The 19,423-nt window shown below is 33.8% G+C and overlaps 1 non-coding gene across 1 annotated transcript; it reads right to left on the bottom strand.

Annotated features, from left to right (window-relative positions):
• Positions 1-6,144: 6,144 nt before the first annotated feature.
• On the bottom strand, positions 6,145-6,251 carry LOC116114599. The gene has a single exon (XR_004125578.1). It is a non-coding gene; the product is annotated as a small nucleolar RNA R71 (small nucleolar RNA).
• Between the last annotated feature and the right edge of the window lie 13,172 nt (positions 6,252-19,423).

The raw sequence follows: 19,423 nt of genomic DNA, 5'->3' as shown, positions 1-19,423 counted from the left end.
ATTTAAAACCCAATCTTTTTAGACTCTTATCGTCTTTTTAACAAAATTTTCCTAGACATGCACATAACCATGGAAATAGCTATTTACTATCCTAAACCTAGGCTCTGATACCACTTGTTATGTAGCATAAGCATAAACTCTAACTCTAGCTATTGAAATATAATAACAACAACAACTAAAGGAGAAATAAATGTAAAAATAAAGAATACCAGAAATTAATGAGGTTCGGTATTGCCACCTATGTCCTCGAGCACTGCAAAAGAAACCCCACTATTTGTTGAAGAATATTACAAATATTTGGGCAATACTACAAATACCCAAACTATATGGGCATAAACAATTACCCAAAACAAAGGAAAATCTCAAATAAAAACTCCCAGACTTGTGGGGATCCAAAAATGGATTTGGATACTCAAACCAAAGCCTTATATCCCTATATACAGCTAAAAAAAGCTTTAGCCTTTTATTAACTATCCAATGTAGGACATAAGGAAAATCCCACCCTGTTATATAGGAAACCAAGACTTGACTCCTTAGTTTCCTAACCAATGTGAGATGTAAGCAAAAACCAACATTTCAAGTGTTTGAGCCACATTTTCAACACAATATATACATACAAGCTCTAGCAATTTCCTTACATATTAACAGAAAAAGGAAAGAGCAAATGGCTGTAAAAACCTCGTTCCACATAACAATTTCATATCATGCAACCTTAGAAATTCTTATTTTTATGTTTGCTACCATTATCCCTTCTAGAATTTATGGTTTTTGTATGAAACTCATCCCAATCAACTCAATCAATTATGTCAAATTCCCAATAAATCTTACCTTGAAGAAAGACACCAAATAATTATTGAACTTTCCAAGGCTCATATTACATCCATGACTTCTGCAAGCACAATCAAGTCAATGGAAGCGCCAATGAAGTATGAGCTTAACATGATACAACCATCCATTGTACTTTCTAATAACTACTATATGTGTCAGTTCATTATGGGTTCACGAGCACACTCCCCTTACCTAATGGTGGAAATAGGTAGCCATATGACACAAGTCCAAGTTGGTAGATGCACAAATTGCTTTCTTGTAAGAAGAGGAAACAATTTTAGATATCATTAGTCCTCAACATTTCATCCCTCCCCCTATGAACACCCACTTTGTGTTCCCAGAATATGCGGGTAGGGGATCCATTACTATGAGGTGTCATATCTTGGTTTTAGTAGTAAAGTTGGGGCTTTATTAAACACATTCACATTCCTAGAAGTCAACATAATCATCCAAAGATTCCCTAATGCTGTATTCTGAATTGGTTTTGATAATCCGAATGTAACATTTGGACTAAATGATGGACCAAACAATGTGTTGTTTAACATTATTAACTTTAATATATCCTCTGAGAAGATATTTGAACACATGTAATTGATGGTTAACTGTAATTTCTTTATTCAGTCATGTATGACTTGTATTTAAATTTATAATACTTTTCTAGGTGACTATTCATTAATCAAACGAGAGATTTCTTACATTCAATAAAACAATATATAATTATATTTGTTGTAAAGATATGGATCCATCTTACAAGTTAATAATCAATTTGTGTGTAACAAATAACGATAGTCATGGAAGAATCAGAATATGACTGATTCAGGTTCAACTATTTTTTTCCATAACACAAAGGGAATCTCAAAGTGCATTTCCAAAAGGTAAGATATGATTGAGAGTTTGAGACACACAATCAATGCTTTTGAATCTCATATTGTATCATGTAAACAAAAGTGGAGTTAATATTTCTATATAAAGGAGAAGTTTAACAACTATGAAATGTGAGAAAAAGAAGTCCTAGCTTTCTTTACATAAAGAACAAGTTTCCTGCTCTAGACTAAGCAATGTCTAGCTTGGTTACAATTACAAAGGGTACTCCGGGTGCAACGGCTTATGGCCTTAGACTGATCATGGAGCAAGCCAAGTAGCTATGCCTCAGATCATGTCTGTAAACCAGTCATTGTTGATGATGAGGGGAGGAAATATCAAATTGTGTAGCAGTTTCATCAACCTTTCATCAATAACCCCAAACATAGTTCTTCAAAGTTTGAGTATGAAGCAATGAAAGAGTATGATTATGGTGAGAATAAATACCATAAGCCTTCAAGTAATTATGGATATGGTGAGGATAAATGGCATAAGCCTTCAAGTCCACTTTATGATTGCCCCCCAAAAAGAGAGGAATACCTTACCGAGGTTCAAACTGAAGCTAGTTGACCAAAGTTTAGACCTCTAAGTGCTTCACATTGGCGTCAGACTTCGACCACTGATAATAATGGGAATACAAGTTATGGAGATTATCAAAATGAGAACTATGATGACTATCACTGGAAAAATGTTATTGGAATGAAAACAACTATGATCACTAGTGGTGGATGGGCAAGGCCAAGTCATATAGGATGGTGATAAGAGCTTGAAAATATGCATGTACTTACTGGTTTATGGGGATTATTTGTGGGAAATTAGGTTTAAATTGAGTAACTAAATTTAATTATTCCATAAATATCTTTTATGAGGTCACGGTTGTGTTTTGGGTGTTTTCAGGTTATCAATGCTTAAGTATGATATTCAAATAAAGAATTATGTCGGCAATAGAATGTGTGATGAAAAGAAACAAACGGTGTAATGACTGCTTAATACTAGGATACTCATAGAAATACATTAGTAAAATACATGTACTGTGCTAAAAGTAGTTGGGCCCGAAAGTTTTCTTTTATTACATATAAACATTCTTTATACAAACTAGTACAATACATAACGCCCTCTCTTGAACCATCCAAAATGGGAGGAAACTCCCTCACATAACTATAATTCTTGTCATAAAAGAACACTCCTAAAGAACTTACTCAATCTTCTCCAACTTCATCTCAAACTACATCCTCTAAACACATATTCATCACAAATTAAAACTTCTCATCAATGAAGTGTATTCAACAACCATAAAAAAAATACTCATCTCAACCCAATTTCTCAATAACATAACATATATCATGCATAAATAAATCTCTACTCAAAGGATTTCTCAAATATCAACTTGGATTGGGATTTACTTACCTTGTAATGGAGAAATCTTACTAGCACTTTCCTTTCCTTTAGATTGCTTCTCTCTTCTCTACCCTTTAAACAATAAAACCATAAGACTTCAATGTACAAATATATGCAAAACTTCACATCTAAAGCAAGAATCCTTACCTTAGGATGCTTAGATTAATTTTCTACAAAGATCCAACCAAAAGCCCTCAAAGATCCTTGAAAGATGGAAGGAAGAGTTGAGAGGAAATGGTGAAAGAGTATGGCGGTGGAAGAAGAATGAATGAAGGGTTCACTAAGCTTCAACCCTTTTTAGCTCAAAATATAATGAAGGGTTCACTAAGCTTCAACCCTTTTTAGCTCAAAATATATTCATTCATTCCCATATTGCCCTTGCTCTTTCTTGAAAATTCCATCTTTGTCTTTTCAATCATTACAATCACACCCCCACTCTAACATATTCTCCATAAAATTCTCTTACATTTTACTCCCCACTTTTCCTACTAACTAAGGGTAGAAAGGTCATTTTGCCCCTATGGAAAGAATTCTCTAGAAACTCATTATACATTTTATTTGGCTCTTCGCCGCAGCAAAAAATTATAGAACCTACCTCTTTGGTTTCAGAACCTCATCGCCCATTTTATTCGGCTCTTCGCCGCGGGGAAAAATTACAGAACCTACCTCTTTGGTTTCAGAACCTCATCGCCCATTTTATTCGGCTCTTCGCCGCGGGGAAAAATTACAGAACCTACCTCTTTGGTTTCAAAACCTTGTCGCCGCGGCGAAGATTATTCTTCGCCCCGACGAAGTCTGTAACACCAAGATTTCGCCAAGTCTTTACAATTTCAGGGCAACCACTCAACCAAACCAATACATCCATTCAACCAAGGGCCAACCAAACAATATTAACAATATACCATCTCAAATAAGAGCAAAACAATAAACATTAGCTACGTACCTCAAGTGGGGCATTACAAACGGCTCATGTTTTGGAGCTAAAATGAAGAAGTTATGAAATTTTAAAGTTGAAGAGAAAATCCTACAATATGCTCAAGTTTGAACATTCCTCGATAGTTCAACAATAACTTGAGCTGTAGACCTCAGATTGAGATGATTCTTAGACCGTTGGAAAGCTGATTCAAAGGGATATATTTCATATGTTCACACTTGGCCAGATTCTAACGTTATCATGCTAAAAAATTGCTGTCTTTTTAGTACTGTAGCATAGTCATGAGGCACAACAGATTCTAGACAAATCAAGAGTTTTAGGGCAGAACCGACCATGCTAAGGTATAATGTTGTAGCATAATTATGATGTTGGAAAAATCTATATCTATTTTATGATGGGTGTTTCGGGAATTAGGAGTTCTAAATTAAATAGGAAAGGGGGAACACAACCCTAACACTTTAGGAGTGTAAATATTAAATATGTAGCTGATTTTTAGGAGAATAGGAGAGAATTTGAGAAGGTGAATGCAAAAAAAGATCAAAGTGACAAAATTTCTGGTGCTTTTGATTCGCAATATAGAGAAGTTCTTCTTGTTTCTGTCTTAAACTCATGTTGATTATTTTAATGAAGAGGATTGTTTCCTTCATGTTGATTATGAACTAAATTTATTTTCTAGAGCTAAGATGTAGCCCAATCTCTATGATTATGTATTGATATATTATTGTTAATTCTTATTAGGCATTCTTTCTAAGTTTTATTATTGTGCTTAATACTTTTGATTATTGAGGGCTTGAGAATTGAATGAATTAATGGACTAGGTTGAGATCGAGAGATGATGCTTAGTTAGTCAAGGGTAATAAAACCATAGGTTGAGCGAATGTTAGAGATAGGTTATCGCGACTTGTGAGGTTTTGGTAAACTCTATAGAACATAATGATCTTTTAGTATTTAAATCTAATTTAGAGATATCTCAGGTTAGTAATTAGGATTTAATCTGGTAATTGTTTGGGAGAAAGTTATTGGAATTCTAGGGAGTTTAACCTGTAGAAAAGGCTTAATAAGGTTAGCATAAATTATCAATACATATAAGTAGAGTTGGTGTGAAGTCTATGCCCTAGGTTTAGTCATCTTACATTAAAAGTCAAGGGTTTGTGTTTGAATTTATTTTCTTTCAGGTTTTTAATTTGTTTTTATTGGTTATTTAGTTCAGTATTTTTCATCAGTTTTTTTAATCAAATAGTAGCAACATAGTCAGTTTTGGTAATTGGTAATAGCAATTCTCTAGGTTCAATATCTGGTATTTACTCATTATTACTTGCACGAATTCGTATGCTTGAAAAATATCCTACCAAGTTTTTTGGCGCCATTGACGGGGAATTGCTTTTTTATTTTATTTTATTTTATTTTATTTTATTTTTTATCAATATCATTACAAACTGTTAGTTACTAATTTGGTTTGTATCTATTTTATTTTATTTTATTTTTGTTTTAGCGTTTTAATTATTAGTTCTAAATTTTTTTTATGTTCGTCTTTAGATCCTGGAGAGCTTACGCTCTAGAGGTGCTAATCTTGATCCTTTTGATTCTAAGATTGAGAGAAGGATTAGAAAGTTGAGAAAAGTAAGGAGACAAGCTAGCACACAAGAATCCAATTCAATGGCTCAGTTAATGAGAAGAAATTATCTAAGAAACAATGAGGAAGTCCATGGGAATGATGCAGGAAGGGATAATGTGGCTAGTGGAGTTGTGGTTATTCAAAGAGCATTGAAGGACTACTCTAGCCCTACTATTGAAGGTTGTTCACCTAGTATTGGGAAACCACCAGTTCAAGCAAATAATTTTGAAATAAAGCCAGCCATTATTCAGATGATACAACATTCGGTATAATTTGGAGGGCTGCTACTGATGATTCTAATTTGCATATCGCAAATTTTCTGGAGCTATGTGACTCTTTCAGACACAATGGGATATCTGATGATGCAATTAGGCGCTGACTTTTCTCATACTCCCTTTAGGATAAAGCTAAGGCTTGGTTGATTGCACTACCACCTAGAAGTATCACCACTTGGAATGAGTTAGTCTAAGTGTTCCTTACGAAATATTTTCCACCTGTCAAGTTTGCCAAGATAAGAAGTGACATAATTTTTTTTTTCCAACAAGACATGCAATCACTGTATGAAGCATGGGAAAGGTATAAGGATATCTTATGGAAGTGTCCTCACCATGGGTTGCCAATATGGTTATAAGTGTAGATGTTTTACAATGGGTTGCTGCCAAATGTACAAGTTATGATTGATGCTGCAAGTGGGGGGAGCTTTTAACAACAAAACATCAGAGGAAGCCTACAATTTGATTGAGGTGATGCGAGCAATAACTACATAAGGCCTTCAGACTGAAATTTAACAAGAAAAGCAGTAGGAGTGCATGAAGTTGATGGCTACACTGTATTAGCTGCTCAACTTTTAGCCATTAAAAAGCAATTGGGAGTTGCTTTAAAGGTAAATGCTATTGAATCTTCTTCGCTAACTTGTGAATTTTGTGCAGGAAATCACTTGTCAAAGGATTGTCAAGTAGGGAGTCCATGTTAGAGTAAGTGCCCTAAAGCCAATCAATTATTGCAAAATTGACTCTTTGTAATAATGTTCATTAATCAATAAAAGATAATTTAGTCTTTATCGTGTAAATCATATATGTATGTATTGATATATGTTCTTAGGATGGTAGAACCGTGATAAGGGTATCAAGTGTTTCAAATATTGATAGTGAGAACCCTATGATCACTTATGGTAGCCATTCTAGAAATGTCTGTAGCCCTAGTATTATTCTGACCAAGGACACAGTTAATACGGTAAGGCTATCATAGTGTTGAACGACCCTGTCGAAAGGCAGTGACTGATCTCACTTGTCAAGGTTGTTTGCCGACAACCTGGTGCAACACATGGGTGCTTGCTGTAGGCAAGTTCACTAGACTGACCCACCAGAGGATTCCATATAGATGGTAACCCCAGTGTCTATGGAACAAATCCTTTAACTAATGGTGGTGCATGTGATCCTTAGATTTGAGATCACCAGAACGCCTTGTGCACCGATTGGTGTAGTTTGACATTAGCCTAATGCAGTTTTATTCAGAGCTTTCAATATGGTAGTGATTGGCTGTATTGAGGAGTGTATCAAGACTATGGTGGATCGACAAAGGATTCATCACTCTCGAGTATGGGAGAAGTTATCTCACTGTGCAATTCAGTAAATGACAATGACACTAAATCTGTGGCCACAGTGAGATTGAGTTGTTGCTCAATCCAATTTATTATTTCGGTCATTGGTCCAGTAACTGAATACAAAGATATTGAGAGTAACTAAGGTTGACACTATTTCTGTACCGTAGTCTTGATGAGATAATAGATGATGAAAGGATTTGATTTCACGATAACCATATCGTTGATAGGTAGCGATTTCGCTAAATCCGAATTTATCGGGTGGCCATGATGCCTTGTTAGGGGCCAATCTTGGTTTGCATGTAGTGAGATGATTAATTAGTGTTAATCGCGATACTACTCACTGTCAATATGATGAGAAGCCTATGGGTCACACACCTAAAAGATCGTTCAAGAATCGTTTTGTTCAAGGGGTATTTTCATCTTTTAGGACGAAAGAGTATTTTGGTAATCTCACAGTGCAATTAAATTTGCCAAGGTTGTTGCCTTATTTAATTTAATATCAAAAGTAAATTAGTGAGATTATATTTAAATATATGTACGTATATATTCAAATGAATTATTATTATTAATTAAATGTTAATGTACTTTATAAATATATTAATTGATTTTAATTATAATAATAATTAATTAAAAATAAAATACCATGAGAAGGGTGTTTGGACACAAGGTTGGACTAGAGTTGGAACCCATGTGTATTCCTTATAGGAATAGGGTTTCAACAACTTGCACTATATAAGTGCAAGTTGTGTTAAGAGATTAATCAATCATTCATTTTCCATTAAAAGGAAAGAAAAAGGCAGCCCCCTTTTCTCCCTTCTCTCACACGTTCTCCCTTTGGTTTTGAATCAAAATTTTTCTTTGATTCAACTTGATTCTTGAAGCCAATTAGTGGATCTAGCAAATCCCTATTTGGTTTTTCGGATTGTCTTCGTGTGGATCACCGTTCGTTTGGTTCTACGTTGAATCGGCAGCAAAGTAGATTCAGAGATATTTGAAGGAGCCTCCAAACATGTATAATATCTCTGATCCTTGTCTGGATTGGTATTATTTTATGTAGAATTTTGTTTTAACATGTAAACTATATAATCTATACCCGAATCTTGGCATAAAAAGAATCGATTCATCCTTTTGAGTTGTTGTTTTCCACTACGTTGGGTAGATCGATTCCTAACAATCCATTTGCTCAACCGGAACAAACAAATTACATCAACAATTATCAAAGAGGGCAAGCAAATTTGTACCCGAGTACCTATACTCTAGCATGGCGAAACCATCCAAACTTTTCCTCGAGAAACAATAATGACCATAAGCTACCTTCTGGTTCTCAAACTCAAGAGAAGATCTCTAATATGGAGAGTGTGGTCACTAAATTCATGGAGAAGTCAAGCAAAAGGTTTAACAAGAATAAAACTCAGCTTCAAAAGTATGAAGTTTTGTTGCAAAATCAATTTGATTCCATAAGAAATCTTGAAACTCAAATGGGGCAAATCCATAACATCTTAGCAGGAAGAGTTCAAGGAATGTTGTCGAGTGATACCGAGAAGAATCCAAAGGAGCAACTGAATGCCATGATATTGAGAAGTGGTAAGGAGCTAAAAGAATTAAGAAAAGCTGAAGAAATTAAGGAAAACGCTAAAGACATGAAACTAGATAGAGCCACCAATGCCCCAGCATAGTGTTTAGGCACAAAATCTAGAATGAAGAATGCCCCAGCACAGTGCCTAGGCACAGAAGTAGAAATTGAGAAAAAAGCCCAAGATGTGAAGAAAGATGAAGCATCTCTTCGTATCCCCATAGACTACACAAGCAGAGATTGGGCAAGCAATTTGGTAAGTTCATGGTTATGTTTAGAAGCTTGCACATAAATATTCCTTTTGTAGATATGATGGAGCAAATGCCAAAGCATGCCAAGTTCTTCAAGGACATTCTTACACACAAAAGGAGGTTTGAAGAACATGAGATGATTATGCTTATTGAAGAGTGTGCTACTTTTAAAGAAACTACCACCAAAACTTGGAGATCCAGGGAGTTTTATGATTCCATGCACCATTGGTAGTTTACATTTTGACAAGGATTTTATAAGATCTATGAGCTAGTGTGAATTTGATGCCTTTTTCTATTTATAGGAAACTTGCCTTAGGAGAAGTGAAACCAAGCATGGTTCACCTTCAATTAGTGGATATATCCATAAAATATCCTAGGGGACTAGTAGAAGATGTCTTAATAAAGGTAGAGAAACTAATTTTCTAGGTAGATTTTATTGTATTAGATATGGAAGAAGATCAAGAGGTGTCTGTAATTTTAGGAAGACCTTTTCTAGATACGAGTGGAACGTTGATAGATGTTCATCAAGGAAAACTAATCTTGAGGGTAGAGGATGAACAAGTTGAATTTAATGTTTTTGATACTATGAAATGTCACCCAAGTTAGATACTTGCTTTGAAATTAACATCCTTAATGATAAAATAGCTGAGACCTTAGAAGAAAAATACTCTCGTCCACCCCTAGAAACTTGTGCAGTCAATTTTAGGACTATGGAGGAGGAAATTGAGAATAAGAGGGAAAGAGAGGAATTGAAGCTATATGTAAATGGTGGCATTAAAGATATGAGGGCTTCGACTCTAATAAAGCACTTCTTGGGAGGCAACCCAAGCTCTTTACTTTAATTTTGATTTTTGTTTTGAATTTGTTTTGGTTTGTACTTGAGTCATTTTTTATTTTTTACATTTTCATTTAGTTTGACTAACATTGACATTGTGTTTGTTTCTCTAAATTCATATATTTAACAAGTGAGGTGTGTTGCCGATAAGGTACACCGAAAGTCTCTTTGTTTTTGCAAGAAGTTGATTTAAACAATGGAATGAAATGAGGCAGGTGATTAAACTGTCACGTGAATTCGCACTTCACTATTGAAAAAAGGGGGTAAATTTTCCTTTTCTCCTTTTCTTTTTGTTTACATTTGTACATTGGGGATAATGTAGATATTAGATTGCAAGTAAGGGAAGTCTCTTCCAAAACTTTTAAATTTATGGATTTATGAGGATCTTTTGTTTTTGTTTTTGTTTTTGCTTTTGCTTTTGTTTTTGTTTTTGTGTTTTGTTTTGAATTTTGTTTAGTTCGTGGATTACTTTGTAAGTGAATGATAGCACTATGATTTTAAAAAACATGTAACTTTGAGAAGACATTAACTTTTGTGTAGTGTAATGATGTTAGTAGGTGTCAATTGCATTTAGTTTACGACTCTCTTGGGGATGGGTTTGATTGGTTGAATAATCTGAATACTTAGAAAAGTTTTATGTGTGATTCTTTATGGGCATTTAATTTTGAGATCTCAATAAACTCTAGGACTCATTTGATCACCACTTGAGATGAAATCCTAGAATTCGCATTGCTTACGATATTATTTAGACAATTTTCTTTGGAACGATAGAGCCTTTCAAGCCAACCTATATTATTTTATCCCTAGTTAACCCTTTGAGGTTGTATATACACTTGAAAAGCCTTGTTTCTTTGTTTTAAATATACTATATCTTACCTTGATGATAACCTGAAACACTTTCCGACCCATTTTATTGTGAGAGACTTAATTTGGCATGACCTTAGAAGAAAAGCTCATGAAAAGAAGTCTGGTAGAGGAAAATGGATGAATCTTTTGGACCACAACTTGAATATGTGCAATGAGATAGGTTGGGGGTTGTGAAAAAAAAAAAAAATAATAAAAGCAAGGTAGGTTAGACTGTTGTTTTTATAAGTTACTATCTTCCTATGAAAAAAAAAAAGCAAAGAAAAAGAAAAAGGGAAGAAGTAGCTAGTAAGAAGAACATGGAATGAGGTTTATATTATATGAGGGTTTGTGCTAATGTTGGAAGGAAAAGTTCAATCAAGGTGAAAGAGTAATTGGTGAATGAATAGAGAAGCGAGAAGAAGATTGTTCACGATCATATATTGAAAAAGATTAAGTCTCTTACACTTGCAAAAATTCCTTTCCTTTCTTTCATAACCTATTACCTTAGCCTAACGTTACAACTATAATAAAGACCTAATGATTCAAGGTAGTGTTTGGATTCTACATTAGTGGAGAGTGGCTTGAAAAGTGAGCCTATGGAGTTTGATTGTACGATTTTCATTGTTTATTTTTAATGAGAAATAAAGACTCAAGAGATTAAATTTCTTTGCCTATGAATGTTGTGCACAATTCGATAAATAGTTTGTGGTTTTTGGGTCTATAACAAAAGTGTAATTGATATTTTCTTATGATCTTTATATTTACGTGACGTTTATTATTCGAATTGTGGATGTAGACACAATTTTAGAGACAAATATATCTATTGATTCTAAAATTTTTGGTTAAGGCTTTAGTTTTGAGTTTGGATGTTTGTGGGTATCATCACTGGAAACCCTCACAAGACTACAACTCATCCAACTAGGGCCGCCTAGTGGTTTAAAGGCTTGTTCATATGCCAAATGCAACTGTGTCAATCTACGAAAGTGATTAGATTTAGGTTTATTTTGTTTTAAGTTTCAAGCTAGAAGATATATTTTTATTGCTTAACGAGCTAGGGATTAGCAAGAAGCTATTTGGGGGCTGTGATAAGAGCTTGAAAATAAGCATGTATTTAGTGGTTTATGGGGATTATTTGTGGGAAATTAGGTTTAAGTTGAGTAATTTAACTTAATTATTCCATAAATATCTTTTATGAGGTCACATGTATGTTTTGAGTGTTTTCAGGTTATCAATGTTAGAATAGGTGCCCTAGAGCCAATCCAACTATAATAATTGACTATTTGTAAAAGCATGTTGATATTAATAAAAGGAAATTTATCTATGTCATTCAATTTATATTTATATACATATTGATATATGCCCATAGAATGGTAGAATCGTTACGAGGGTATCAAGTGTTTTAAATCTTGATTGTAAGACCCTATGATCACATAAGATGGCCATTCTAGAATTGTTCATCGCCCCAGTATTATCCTGAAGTAATGACATAGATAATACAGTAAGACTATCATAGTGTTGAACGACCCTATAAAAAGATAGTAATAGATCTTACATGTTGAAATTGTTTGGTGACAACTTGGTGCAACACATGGGTGCTTGTATTTGACAAGTTCACTAGACAGACCCACTAAAGGATTCCATATAGGTGGTAATCCCAATATCTATAGAGTATATCCTCTAACAGATGGTGCTGCATGTGATCTTTAGACTTGAGATCACCACAACGCTGTGTGTAAATATCGGTGTTATTTGACACTAGCCTAACTTAGTCCTATTTAGGGTTATTAGTACAGTGGTAGTTGGCTATATAGAGAAGTACACTATAGCTATGGTGGATCAACATAGGATTCATCACTTGGGTATAGGAGAATTTATCTCGTTGAGTAATTCGGTAAATGACAACAACCAAAAAATTGCGGCCACAGTGGAAATTGAGTTGCTACTCAAGTCCAATTTTATTTAGTCATTAGTTTGATTGCCGAATACAAACATATCAAGGTAGTGTATTTGAAGTTGACATTATTTCTATACTTCAAACCTTGATGAGATAATAGTTGATGAAATAATTAGATTGCAAGGCAACAATACTGTTGATAGGAAGCTGTATCGCTGAATCTGAATCTATCGCATGACAATAATGCCTTGTTAGAGGCTAATCTTGGACTTTGTTTAGTGGAATGATTAATTAAGTGTTAATCGTGATACTATTCATTGCCGATATGATGAGGAGCATGGGTCACACACATAGAAGACAGATTAAGAATCAATAAGTGAGAAGGGTATTTTTGTCTTTTAAGATGAAAGAGTATTTCAATAATCTCACAGTGTAATTAAATTTACTGTGGTTGATGCCTGTATTTACTTTCATATGGAAGTTAAATTAGTGAGATTACATATATATATATATATTCTTAAATAATAATATCACATTTATATATATATATATTATTATTATCCTAAAATTAATATATATTAAATATATTAATCTTAAATAATAATATCACATTTATATATATATAAATATAATATATAATATATATATATATATATATATATTATATATATATATATATATATTGGATATTATTATTTAAGATTAATATATTTAATATATATTAATTTTAGGATAATAATAATATTAAATAAAATATCTATTTAACCTTGTGGTTGTAGGGTTATATTATTCTAATGAAGGAGTAAGTTGATGGCTATTCCTAATTGGGATTAGGGTTTTAATTAGTTGCACTATATAAGTCAACTTAAGATTAAAGCCTAATAACACAACATAACATAACTTTAAGTTTGAACTAAAACCCTAGCCACCCTCTCCTTAAAAAACGTGAACCCCCTTTTGAGAGTGAATTTTTCTTCTGGAAAATTCTGCACACTTTTGTTCTTATACTCATTGATTATTCTAGCATATTAATCAATCGAGAAATCACCCTGTCTTTGTGTAGATACCGTTCGTGCATTCTTGACTTGGAGTGAAAGCGAATCCACAAATCGAGTGAAGGAGCCTCCAATCAAAGGTATTAAATATTCCTTTATATTTAATCATTATATATATATTGATTTTATATGGATTATACACATCAATCCATGATCCAGGGAATTAGGGTTTTGAATAAATTTTTGTTTATAATTCTGCATTCTTGTCAAATAAATCCCAACAATCAATGCTTAAAGATGATATTCAGATGAATAATTATGTTGGCGATGGAATGTGTGACGACAAGAAACAAACGGTGCATGATTTAGAGCTGAAACGAAGAAGTTATATATGACATTTTAAAGTTGAAGAGAAAATCCTGGAATATGCTCCAGTTTGAACATTCCTTGGTATTTCGATAATAACTCAAGCTGTAGACTTCATATTGAGACGATTCTTCGACTATTAGAAAGCTTATTCAAAGGGTTATATTCCATATGTTTACCACTTGGCTAGATTCTAACGTTATCATGCTAAAAAATCACCATATCTTCAGTGCTGCAGCATAATGCTGAGGCACAGTAGATTCTGGAGGGCAGAACCAACCATGTTGAGGCATAATGCAACGACACAGTCACGATTTTGGAAAAAATTGTATCCATTTCATGACAAGTATTTTGGGAATTAGGAGTTCTAAACTAAATAGGCAAGAGGGAAACACAACCCTAACACCCTCGGAGTATAAATATAAGTATTTAGTTGGCTTTTAGGAGAATAGGAGAGAATTAATTAGAGAAGGCGAATGCAAGAAAAGATCAAAGTGGTAGAATTTTTGGAGTTTTCAATTCACAGTATAGAGAAGTTCCTCTTATTTTATGTCTTAAACTCATGTTAATTATTTTAATAAAGATGATTGTTTCTTTCATGTTGATTATGAACTAAATTTATTTTCTAGGGCTAAGATGTAGCCCAATCTCTGTGATTATGTGTTGATATATTATTGTTAATTCTTATTAGGCATTCTTTCTAAGTTTTATTACTGTGCTTGATGCTTTTAATTCTTAAGGGCTCGAGAATTGAATGACTTAATGGACTAGGTTGACATAGAGAGATGATACTTAGTTGGTCTAGGGTAATAAAATCATAGGTTGAGTGAATGCCAGAGATAGTTTACCGCGACTTGTGAGGTTTTAGTAAACTCTATAAAGCGTAATGATATTTTAATACTTAAATCTGATTTAAAGATATCTCAGGTTAGTAATTAGGAGTTAATCTGGTAATTGTTCGAGAGAAAGTTATTGGAATTCTAGGGAGTTTGACTTGTAGAAAGGGCATTATAAAGTTAGCATAAATTATCAATACGTATAAGTAGAGTTGGTGTGAAGTCTATGCCTTAGGTTTAGTCATCTTATATTAAAAATCAAGAGTTTGTGTTTTTTGAAGTTTTTAATTTGTTTTTATCGGTTATTTAGTTTAGTATTTTTCATCAGATTTTTGTTAATCAAATAGTAACAACATAGTCAATTTTGGTAATTGGTAATAGTAATTCTCTAGGGTTCGATATCTGGTATTTACTCGTTGTTACTTGCACTAATTCATACGCTTGCGAATATCCTACTAGATGGGCTTCTCCCCCAGATACTTGTATGGGCCGAAAATCATACTAGACCTTGTTAAGCCCAACAATCAAATACATACTAAATACGGCTTAGCACCTTAGCCCAATTCCGATTGGGCCTATGCTTAGATCCATCTTGTGGATTGACCATCCTATGAGATGACCTAATTTGTAAGCAGAAACATGCTATGGGCCGGCCCATTCTACGAGCTGGACCATAGCACAAATTAGCCCTCTCCACGAGCTAGGCTACTTTACGAGTTGGGCCTCTCTACAAGCAGGGCCACCCTACAAATTGGGCCACCTTGTATTTTGGGCCACTCCATGAGGTGGGCTTTTCCACAAGTTAAGCTACATTGGGTTCCAACCCGTTAGCCCACTTTCGTCCCAAAAAAGGAATCAAAATCCTATCACCTTCCTAATTCATTAAGGACGTATGGCAACTTCAGTTCACCATCTTATCCTGCAGAGACATACACAAACACCATTGACAGCAGGGAGGCTGCAAGGAGGTATAAAGGCACAGCACTGTGAAAGTAATATTAATACATGAATTATATTATTATGTCATGGATTGTGAGTCTATCAGGGTCCGTTTTCTTTCGTTTGTTTTAGCAAATTCGTAAACTTGCTGTCGTAACAGCTAAGTTGTGTTGAGGGCTTATTCTGATTTCACTTGTAAAATACGCTTTTCTTATGAAGCAGTTGCAATGAATTAATGGAATATTTTTTCCTACTCTTTTATGAATCCTCTCTATGATTGCTTTCTTCTATGTTTCGAGAATTAAGTGTGCTTTCTGTCTTCAGGTTATGGTAGTTACTTTCTGCGGAAATTCAACAAAGATTTTATTGAATAAAATTTCGGGATTCAGTAAACCAAAGTTTGACATAACTTCATGAAGAATTAGAGTATTTCAGAATCATAAAGCTGTTCTTCTCTTACCCAAATCAAATTTATTTTGGCCTAATATAGATTAGAATTTTTCCTGAAACTTCTAATTAGATATGTTTTGATTAAGTTCCAGTTTCTTCGTCTACTGCCTCATAAAACTTTAAGACACTTTAATTATTCCTCTGTCCGGTTAGTACCTGTTCTACAGTTTGTTCATGTTGTAGTTACCTTAATCCAATTTTTGTGTAAAAGCTGATTCATTGTAATTCAAACACTTCAAAAATTAAAATATAAAATAAACACCAAGCTGATTAATAAGAAGCAAAAGTTATCAATAAATTAAGAAATACAATAAAAAGTGGAAGAATAAAAGGAATCCCTAAGAATACTACAAAATGATTCCACCCAATTCTAGGAGGAAGGCTGATCTGAATCAGAGAAGCTTGAAATTGCTCCATTTACTCCATCTGTAAACACACGATGCACAATTCATAAATGCCAAAGTCAAACACTAAGGTTGTCGTTCCTTTATAAATTTTACGTTTTCTTTTAATTTTTTCTGCTTTCGAATCGGCGACATTTACCTCGTGTTTAACATTTTCTGAATTTTTTTAACCGAAAAAGAGAAGAAATGGGAAAAAAATGATAATGAGCCCTTCTTTTTATATAAATAATTAGACCTGGGCAAGGCCCACTCCAATTCGGGCCCGGGACTATAGAACCCGTCCCTAGGACCCTAGGATCGGTCCTAGGACCGATCCTATGGGCCTGAAAACTTACCAATACCCCCTAATTTTTATATAATTGGGGCTAAATCAAAAATTATGTCAAGGGGTTTATGTAATTTTTTAGGGGGTGATTTATAAATTTTTCAATTAATTAGTAAATAAATAAATATATATATGGTTAATTGGTTATAAATTTAGGGTGTGTTTAATTTAAACTTTAAAGAGATAATTTATTTTTAACATAAATATAATATTCACACAACCACACTTAAAAAATAAACAATTAAATAAATTTTTTTTATCAAATTAATTTACATCGTCAATATTTACATTGTCCAAATCTATGTTTCTTAAAAGGTTGAGTAGTTCGAGATCTTCAGAGTGTCGCAGTATTCTGTTTGCATAAGTCCAATCCCGCAAACATGTTGACTCAGATGCAATTATCGAAACTAGCACATATAAAATATCATGTGCCATTTGGGCTACAATGGGGAATCGACTTGCATTTTGGCTCCACCATTGAAGAAAATCCATCTCATGTTTCTCCTTCTTCATCATGTAGGACATGTCCATTTGTAGGTATCAATGTAGCTCATTTGGTCCACGTTTGTACGAGCTGGAGTTGCTACTTCCGCCATGTTCCATATGTGTCCACATGCTCGATCCTTGTTGATAAATGTCTTCATCAAGTTCCTGGTCGTCTCTGTTGGAGCTGGGCATTCCATTGTATCTAGTCTCTCATACAAAGAAAAAAAGCTTTCTAATTTTCAGTTGAAGTCTATCAAATAAGAATTATAGTCATATTCTAAATGCTGGCATATCTTAGTAACCATACATTTAAATATGTGAAATTTAAACCTAGGATCTACAGTAAGACCTAATCCATATAAGAATGGAATATCTCACCAATATTTCTGGTATTTTGTTTCCATTTTTAAAACAATGTCGCTTAAATCTTCATCATATATATGTTTAGCAATAGTTTTAGAAATTTGAAGTAAAATATCTAATGCTACATTAGTAGTAGGATAATAAATACCACTTAATGTATTAGTGGAATTGTAAAAAAATTTAAGAAATGAATGAAAAACATTGCAAATTGTCCAATCCGAATCATTAATGACTTCGTCTGAATAGTTCTTCCAGTTGACAAAATCTGTAATTTGTCTTGCGGTTGACATAGCTCTTTGCAACATCAAGTACGTGGAGTTCTAATGGACAGGCGTGTCTGTACATAATTTCTTTGGTCGAACTGGCTGCTCCTCTTGGCGACAATATTTTACGTACCTAGTCCATCTTGTATTGCTACCAGTTATGAATTCGATAGAGTCGTGCACACCCTTTCAATCCTCGAATGTATAGCTTCTAAACCTACTTTAACAATCAAATTGATGATGTAGCAAGCACATCTTTGGTGAAAAAATTTACCGTCACCATGCAGATCCAATCTCTTTTTGAATAAAGAAATTGCCATGGTTTTGGTAGCTGCATTATTAAGTGTTAGTGCCATAACTCTTTCTATTAATAAATAATCTTGCAAAACTTCAATAATTGTAAAATAAATTTCTCAGCACTATGTTTAGCATATAATGGTTTAAACCCTATCAATTTTTATTGTAAATGCCAATTATGATCTAGGTAATGTATTGTGACACTCAAAAAATTTGTTTTTGATCTAGTAGCCCATATGTCTAAAGTAAGTGCAATAGATATATTCCTAAAATTTTCAAATTCTATTTTAAGTTGATCTCTTATTTTATTATAAATTTTTAGTATGTCCTTTCTACTTGTTCCTCTACTAATAGGGCTATATGCTGGACAAAAACCATCTTTAATCAATTCAACAAAAAAAATGATTTTCAGATAAAGAAAGAGGAGAGTCCGTAACAATTATGTATCTTGCTATTGGCTCTTGTGCTTTGAGTGCATTGTATTACTAGGCTGAGAGAGTTGATGATTGAGGATTAAAATTAAGTTGAGTTTGATTTTTCCTACCTGGTGCGGTTGAAGTTGAACCGGAAGGTCCAGGCTACATATATTGGTGGTGCTTCTCCTCTAGGTGTTGTCATATCGCCGAAGTCCCGTGCTCAGCGCCGATAATGGTTGCACATAAATTACATACTCCACACGTTTCTTCCCCCTGCTCATTTGGCTTTGCCCATTTTTGATTTGGTGAAGTATTGTGATACCCCGGACATGACCCTCTTTAACGGTCTTACCGTACCCGTGGTGTCGCAACTCCTTGTGTTTGGCTGCACGCAGTCCCAGCCGTTTCTGGTTGTGGGATTGCTGCCTTTGGAAAGGTGAAAATGGATTGAATCCTTCCATTTCTTCAATAGATGGAACATAAAACTCATTTTGGGATGATCCTCTGAATGCGTAATTTCCGAAACCCATTAAAAATTTATGATAAAATAATAAATAACTAAAATAGAAGAATTTGAATAATATAAATAATCCTATGAATAATAAATGAATAAATATAAATATAAATTGATGAGAGTTTGAGAAT

The sequence above is a fragment of the Pistacia vera genome, unplaced genomic scaffold (assembly GCF_008641045.1).
Source record: "Pistacia vera cultivar Batoury unplaced genomic scaffold, PisVer_v2 Contig714, whole genome shotgun sequence".
Taxonomy (NCBI): Eukaryota; Viridiplantae; Streptophyta; class Magnoliopsida; order Sapindales; family Anacardiaceae; genus Pistacia; species Pistacia vera.
The sequence above is the reverse complement of the archived record's forward strand: the minus strand, read 5'-3'. Positions and strand labels throughout refer to the sequence as shown.